Raw genomic sequence first — 8,024 nt, forward strand, 5'->3', positions numbered from 1 at the left:
TAGCAATTTAAGGACAGGGTTGGTTACTAAGGCTGTCTTCAGCTTATCAAAGGCACTCTGACATATAGCAGTCCACTGAAATAGGGTACTCTTCTTGAGAAGGTTAGTTAAAGGGGATGCTATCTGAGCATACCTGGGTATAAAGATTCTATACCATCCGGTTAATCCTATGAATCCTCTGACTTCTTTTACTGTCTTGGGTTCTGGCCACTCTACAACTGCTTGGATCTTTGCGGGGTCAGGAGAAATCCCATCTTTAGACACTATGAATCCCAAGTATTCCACTTGATCAATAGAGAAAGAGCACTTGCTCTTTTTTGCAAAGAGTTGGTGCTTCCTTAGGATTTCCAGGACCTTGCGCACATGATCTTCATGATCTGCATCATTCTTTGAGTATACCAAGATATCAAAGAAGACAAGAACAAAATCATCCAAGTATTCTCTGAGAATATCTTGCATTAGACGATTAAACGTCGCCGGAGCATTAGTCAATCCAAACCGCATCACTGTGAACTCAGGCGTGGGATGATAGAAAATAACACTATGAATCACTTTTAGCCTCATCAGGACCATGGCCAACGAGATATTCTCCCTAAGCATCATGTGCTGGTCACAACAAGAGGCGTGGACATACTATCCTACAAACCACTTGTGCTGACATCTCTCCATTGGGTCTGGGAAATATAAATCCTCAAAATGGATTGCGAGTCGGGCTCTGCTTGTTCGAGTCATAGTGGAAGAGACTATAAGCTCGAAAAGGCAAAATCAGTCATATCGTGTGACTGGGTGAGATCGGGAATACCAGATAAGCATGGAACTTCCATCTATAAAACCAAATTCATTGATTCAAAGTCTTCCATTAATGAAGCTTATAGAATAAAAATACAATACGTAAATGCTCCTTCTAAGTTTTTATTATATATTTCTCATAAGAATTCATTTTTCCTTATTAGCTTTTCACAAAGCTTTGATACCAGCTGTGAGACCCCCCGCTCCCTCTGTGATGCCCCCTCCGAGGGGTGCTGGCGGTGGAAGCAGCGTCAGCCTCTCGCGCGGGGTAGGGATCCACACTCGGGGCCTCGCCCACACGGATGTCTGGACAAGAGACTAGCCCGGCAGCTCCTCCAAAACCGAGGACGAATCCAAAAAAACTTCCCTCGCTCGAAAGGTACGGGCGATTCTGCCAGGAAAATTTATCTAATGGAAAATTAGATCTAACGAGTCAAAGTCTTAGATAACCAAACTGATCCGACTGAACCCGAAAGTCACATGGTCAGATCAAGGAAGAGACTTGCACTTTGTCCATAGAATCACTACTTTTTTTCCCTTTTTGTGAGGCACACCTGCTGATTCCCTCCCATAGAACAAGGTCTTCCTAGGACTTAATCTAATTAACATAACTTAATCGCAACTATTTGTATCGCAGGGATCCCCCGATCCAGCCTATGGGTTAGCCAACAACCACCCAACCACTGTATTGGTGGGATTTCTTTATAAACATTTGGTTATGTTTTGCCCGGGTACCGAGGAAAAGAGTTCCCATGCCCCTTAGCCGGCGCTTCAAGCAAAATTTAAGGTAGGCATACCACTTACACACCCAATATGAAATTGCCATTATAATAGATTCGGTTGTCTTTAAAACAATCTTTCAATGAAATCATAGTATTAATGATCATAATCCTCTAAAATATTGAGTCCGTTGTTTTACAAAGATTTATCATTTGGACTCTCCATTGAAGACCAGCTGGTCAACCAACGAGATCCAATATCAAAATTCAGTTCACAAAAGGAATTCCTTCCAGTTCATCCATATCTTTCTCGACATACGCATGGGTGTCCTAGAAACCGCGAGCTTGTGCATCACCTAGTCAGAACCCTCTAGGATCCTACTTAGGTGTCCTAGCACTTCACTCATGGACCGCTTCATCGTCCTAGCAATCGCGAGCCTGTGCATCACCTGGTCAGAACCCTTTAGGATCCTACTTAGGTGTCCTAGCACTTCACTCAGGGGTCGCTTCGTCGGCCCTCGCCCATCGTATCGGAAGCGCACCATCTTAACCATACCGAGGCTGGTCAAGACCTCGGCAGGCTTTGTGTACGAGCGACGTCCCTCGACGACTCCCTGCCCCAGCTGTTGCAACGAGTCTCTCCTTAGTTAAATCACAAACCAAATGCTTCCTCCAGCAGCATTCTGGCGTAAAAAAGTCCTTAAAAAAACAGAGATTCTATGCAAGTAGTATTCTCAGTTTGAGTTTGATTCCATAAAACACTTTTTTCCATAATCCAGATTTTCTTAATGAGAATCTTGATCTCACATCAGGGTAATCTATCCACATCATTTGACTGAATTTCCAACTTGATTCTTGGTGATTTCGGTTAAGGAAAACCTACTCTAATTCAATGGTAATCTATTCTTTGTGTCAAGATTTGGAATTGGTCTCGAGGTTTTTGCTTGATTCGAATTTGAGAGGTGGGCAAGTAGTTTACTGGCTGCCATTCTCACAGTCGTGGTCTAACCAAAATTATTCGGTTTACTTCTAACTTTGACTCCTAAGGATTTTCTTTAGATAAAAATCTACTGAACTTCTAACCGTAAAGAAAATTCTAACTTTATGAATTTCATTCATTCCTAACCACAATAGATTAAGAAACAGTTCTATACGAGAATATCGGGATTTTATAAAAATACTCTTCTTCCACTAATCCAATTTTGGATATATAACAATTTGGTGATTTATCCACATAAATGTCTAAGAATATTCTTTCCACCAATTTAATCATTAATATACCCTAATTCTTTAGGTCAAATTATGGTGAAAATTCCTCATCAAAATTAATTTAAACCTTTTTTTACTTGAATACCATGAAATTTTCTCTTTTTAATTAAATACAAATATCTATTTTTTTAAATATACCAAAAATTTCTCTTTTTGCATTTAAATGATTGAATTCCAAATGTCATGGAAATTTCTCTTTTATCATTTAAAAATTCTTATGCATAAAATAAATTTATCATAATTTTCTTTTTTTTCTTAATTAAATGATTATGTATAAATACAAAAAGTATGCTTTCATGAATCTGGTCAAAATAATTTTTTTTACTTAAAATTTCTAAACCTACAATATGGTAGAAGTTCCTCTTTTAGTATTATGCATAAAAATAAGATATGTACTTTTTTCTAAAAAAATGCCATCTTCAAATGGAGGTGATACAAGCCACGTGGATCATGTAGTTGGACGACTCCCACATGGCCTTCCCCATGGAGTTCACCCCCCTCAAGAAGCCGCAGAAGCCGAAACCTTCTTCCACTCTAAAAGTTCCGATAACACCTCCTCTGACAAAGAAGACGATGACAATGACGACAATGGAAGAGGAGCCCCAAGCACCCACCCCATCAACAACCCCCATGCTCATCTCCCCCACATCAACCCCCTCCTCCCAGCTCATCTCACCCCAGCACAAGCACCCAACCACCCCCACCCCACCCAACACCACCACACTTCCTCTCTTTCCCTCATAGTCCTCTACACCCCCTCACCTCCCCACTCCGCATCCATCACCAACTCCTTTCTCACCTACCACTTTGAATCTCCACTTAGGCCTTCCCATACCACTAAAAGACTTACCCTCACCATCAACAAGGCCTTGCCACCATTACCTCGTCATCGGCCACCCCTCCACCTTCGTCACAACCGCCACTCGACATCCCTTATCCCACACCCTTGGCGGGGGGAAATCCCCCCGCCACCACCCCGAGAGTAGGAGGAGGTCGATCCCCCATTAGATCACACGGAGTTCAAGCATGCAATAAATATCCTGCTCGGTCGACAACTCTAGGAGGCTCCCATCATATGGACATCCATGTCTTGCAGCCATACTTTGACGCCAAACATCACAGCTAAAAGCGCGAGCGTCCCCCTCGTCAACGTGGAGGCTACCCCACAGGCCCCCCGCCATTGCTCGCCCCATCATGGGCGAGCAACCGGCCTAGCTACGTCCTTTCCTCCTCAAGCTATTTATTTGGGACCAGTATTGCAAGGCGCCGCGCTAGCTCTATGTTGATCCAAAATATCTACCAATTGCCGCCACCACTGGGCCTGGAACCTTTTCCATAAGAGCAAGCAAAGAACCCAAAGCATCTCTACAATTTCCCTTGGTTCGCTCCTCCGACGTCCCAAAACCCTTGCACTGAAGACACCATGCTTTATCACATCCACGCAAGTGCCGGATCTAGCAGTGGTGGCCACCATCCGGTTCTTTAACCTCAACTCTCTTGGGGAGCTTCCCAGATTGGTGCCACTACCACGAGGGCAGTCAAGGCTTGGGCTTCGACCTCAACACAGGCCCCACTCTGAAGAAGCAACATTTTGGCTACTACAAGTGCATCCGACCTGGTGCCTACCAACGTTTGAAGATATGATGGAGACTACCTTCTGAACAAGTTACAAAGTCTTCCATCGGGCCCCCCTACATCCCTCGTTGTTGCAGCGAGACCTGTTAACAGCCTACCGACGTTTGAAGATATGATGGAGACTACCTTCTGAACAAGTTACAAAGTCTTCCATCGGGCCCCCTACATCCCATGTCGTATAGCGAGACTTCGTTCGCAAATCTATCATTATGTAATTGCACTAAGTGCTTATTGAGAAAAGATATATGGGATGACCAAGCTTACGGTTGTAAATGGGTAGTCGGCAATTGTAAAAAGTGAGCTTATGTATATAGATGATTTATGGAATATGAAAAGGGACGATCCCATTTGTCACAATTGAGTCTTGCTTGCCTGATTGATTGTGGTGTATGCAAGTGGAGGTGGAGTGAGCCCCCTATCACAAAGGGGAGTTAACCCTCATTAGGGTTAGCTAAATGCAAGTCTCCAAATCAACCCCTACATGGCATCATTCGCTTCTTCTATCCCTCTCTTATACACTCTTATACAAGGTAGCATGTTTTGGTTAACAGTAGGCTTTCTTTTAGCCCTTCGGAAGCTTGTAATAACCTCAATTGATAAAATTGAAGCATTTTTTAGGTGTGAAAACTTTGAGATATTCATGGTCATGAACACATTGAAAAAACATTTGAATTTCATGTTTTTGAGCTAATTTTTCGAAGTACCTGATCATTATGAAATCCTTTATATGATTTACATTGCCTTTGAACCACCTCTTCTTGGATGTGAAAAAATCCAGATACTCATGGCCATGAACTTTCACTAGTTTTTCACATCAACTAAACTTCTAAGTTTTCTTCTTTTGAGGTTATCTTGTTGTTCAAGTGATTTTCATTGCTTTTGGAATGCTATATTTCTGACATGAAAAACATCTCCTCAAAACTAAACTATTGCATTTCTTACTTGCAAGGTAATTTTATGATTCACCTAATCATTCGAAGATCTCGAAATGATCCCTGATGGCGTAAAAAAGTTGAGTTTTTCACAGCATGAATTTGTACACTGTTTTTTCACACCATACAATTTTTTGAATTTCATGCTTTAGAGTGGCGGCTTTTATAATTCCCCTTACTTTTAAGAAGTCCTAAGCAAACTTTTGGGCTTTAAAATCATGTATACAAATCACCAAGAATCCAAGGTTCTCCCCTTCCAAACTATGAAAATAGAATATGCACTAATACAAATAAATACAAATCAAAATAAATAACAATAATCTAAACAAATCTAGTTATTCTAAAACTGTATGTTTTTTGAAGTGTGATGTCGTAATCAACGATGGGCAATAATAGGTGATCCCAATAGCTTAGAATATACAGATGTAGCAGAGCTACGTTATTCCATAAGTAATTATAACTTCCCTAAGTCAAGAGCTTACCTTAGAGCCACAATTATAACTTCCCTAAGCAAGCTCATCTCCATCATGTCCTCACTCCCTTGTCACACTAGAATGACCTTTGCCGATGGAGTGAAGGGTGGGTGATCTAAGACTTTTGTTTTTTCCTTCCAAGCTATGAAAATAGAATGCCCTAATGCAAATAAACATCAAATCAAAATAAAAAATAACCTAAACAAATCCACTTATTCTAAACCGTATCTTTTTCGAAGTGTGACCTTGACCTTGAGAAATAGACAGATGAAATGGAGCTAAGGTAGTGCCCCGACAACGGCACCAAATATGTTCAAGTCAAGAGCTTACCTTAGAGCTACAATTGTAATTTTCCTTCACTCTGTTTGTTACAAGAATGCTCTTCACCTAGATGGAGACAAATGTAGATGCTCCTTCATGATGGTTCTCTCACAAAAGATGGGGGAAGAAGAGAAAGCTAATGCAACAAGAAAACCTACAACCAATCCTATCTAATGAAGCATGTAGGATTCAATAGCATACATGCAAGTAAGAAGTGAGAAGAAAGAGAGCTCACACGTATTCTATACTAAGGAAATGATTGTGTATTGCTTATTATAAAAATGACTTACACAAGTGACTAGTTTTCACTAAGCTGACCATACTTAAAATTAGTCCAATCACTATTGCTAATCTTAAAACAAGTATATACATGAAGTCCTTAGATTTTCCCTACTTGACATGAAGCACAAGGTAAGGATGGTTTATAAAAAATAACTTATGTACAAGTGACTAGTTTTCACACTAGGCCGGCCAAACTTAAAATTAGTCTGACCACTATTACTAGTCTTAAGCAAGTATCTACACGTATTCCTTAGACTTTCTCTATTTGATATTAAGCATAGTAGATAAAGGATACTTTATATGTTCCAGGGTCATTACAAAAAAACAAGTGTCCGTTTGAGCAAGTAAGATGTTAAAGCATCTTATGGTGGTAACCTACAGAGTGATTAAAAGTAAAGAACAATTATCCTATTATGCTATCTAATCAAGCATGTAAGACTCAATAGCATACATGCAAGTATTCGATTTCACACTAGGCTAGCCAAACTTAAAATTAGTTCGATCACACTATTACTAACCTTAAGCAAACATGAACACAAAGTATTTAGACTTTCCCTATTTGACATTAAGCACAAGGTAAGCAAGGAACTCCCAAGCCGATTGGTCGACCATAACCGAAATAAGACTCCAAAAAAGTCAATTTATAAATATTACACTTTTATATTAGGGTGAGGGTGAGTAATAAATTACATCTAGAATAAGTGTTGTACGTACAAATTTACACCTCTAGATTAGGATAAGTAATAAATTTAGGGAACACACACAAGACTAAAAGCCCAAGGGGATCACCTAAGATATCATACGAGTTCAAAAAAAGGGACTTGGATTTTCATGGCGCGCCAAAGCCCATGCAATAAAGAGCCTATGCTTCTATTCTGTGTCACATAGTCCTTAGTCTCTAAAGCAAGTTACCAACCAAGTTGTTCATGAGAATACAAATAATGCTATGTCATCAAATGCACCAACTAGACATCATTGTTGGATTGTAAAATCAAGGTAAGGAGATGCTGCATTTATAATGCAAGAAACAAGTTGTTAGTCTCTGAAGCAAGTTACTAGCAAAGTTGTTCATGAGAATACCAATAATACTATGTCATCAAATACAACAACTAGACATCATTGTTGGTTGGTAAAATCACATGGCATAAGCAAGGTAAATAGATTAGTTTTAAAATGCAAGAAACAAGAACTTGTATACGATTGATAAAATTCACATACATGTAAGTATCTTGGACATGACACATCCTTTAACAATGTATCTATTACTCGACTCCCAAATTCTTCACATGTTGATGTGATGCATGTTTAGGAAGCTTATCAACAAGTACCTTCACTACCTATTAATAATGTTAAATTTCTTCTCTCATGCCTACATTTCCAAGAATTGTTATTAAAGACATGTCTGTTTTCTACATGTGTAATTTCTTCATGCAAATTACACTTCTATATATTAGGGTGAGTAATAAAAAATTACATAGGATAAGTGTTGTACTTACAAAAATTACAGCTAAATTTGAGGGAACGCACACAGGACTAAAAGCCCAAGGGATCACCTACGAGTAAGTAAGATAACACGTGAGGTTTAAAAAAAGGGGGCTTGGATT

The sequence above is a fragment of the Cibotium barometz genome, chromosome 2 (assembly GCF_041138505.1).
Source record: "Cibotium barometz isolate CiBa-2024 chromosome 2, ASM4113850v1, whole genome shotgun sequence".
NCBI classification, from domain to species: Eukaryota; Viridiplantae; Streptophyta; class Polypodiopsida; order Cyatheales; family Cibotiaceae; genus Cibotium; species Cibotium barometz.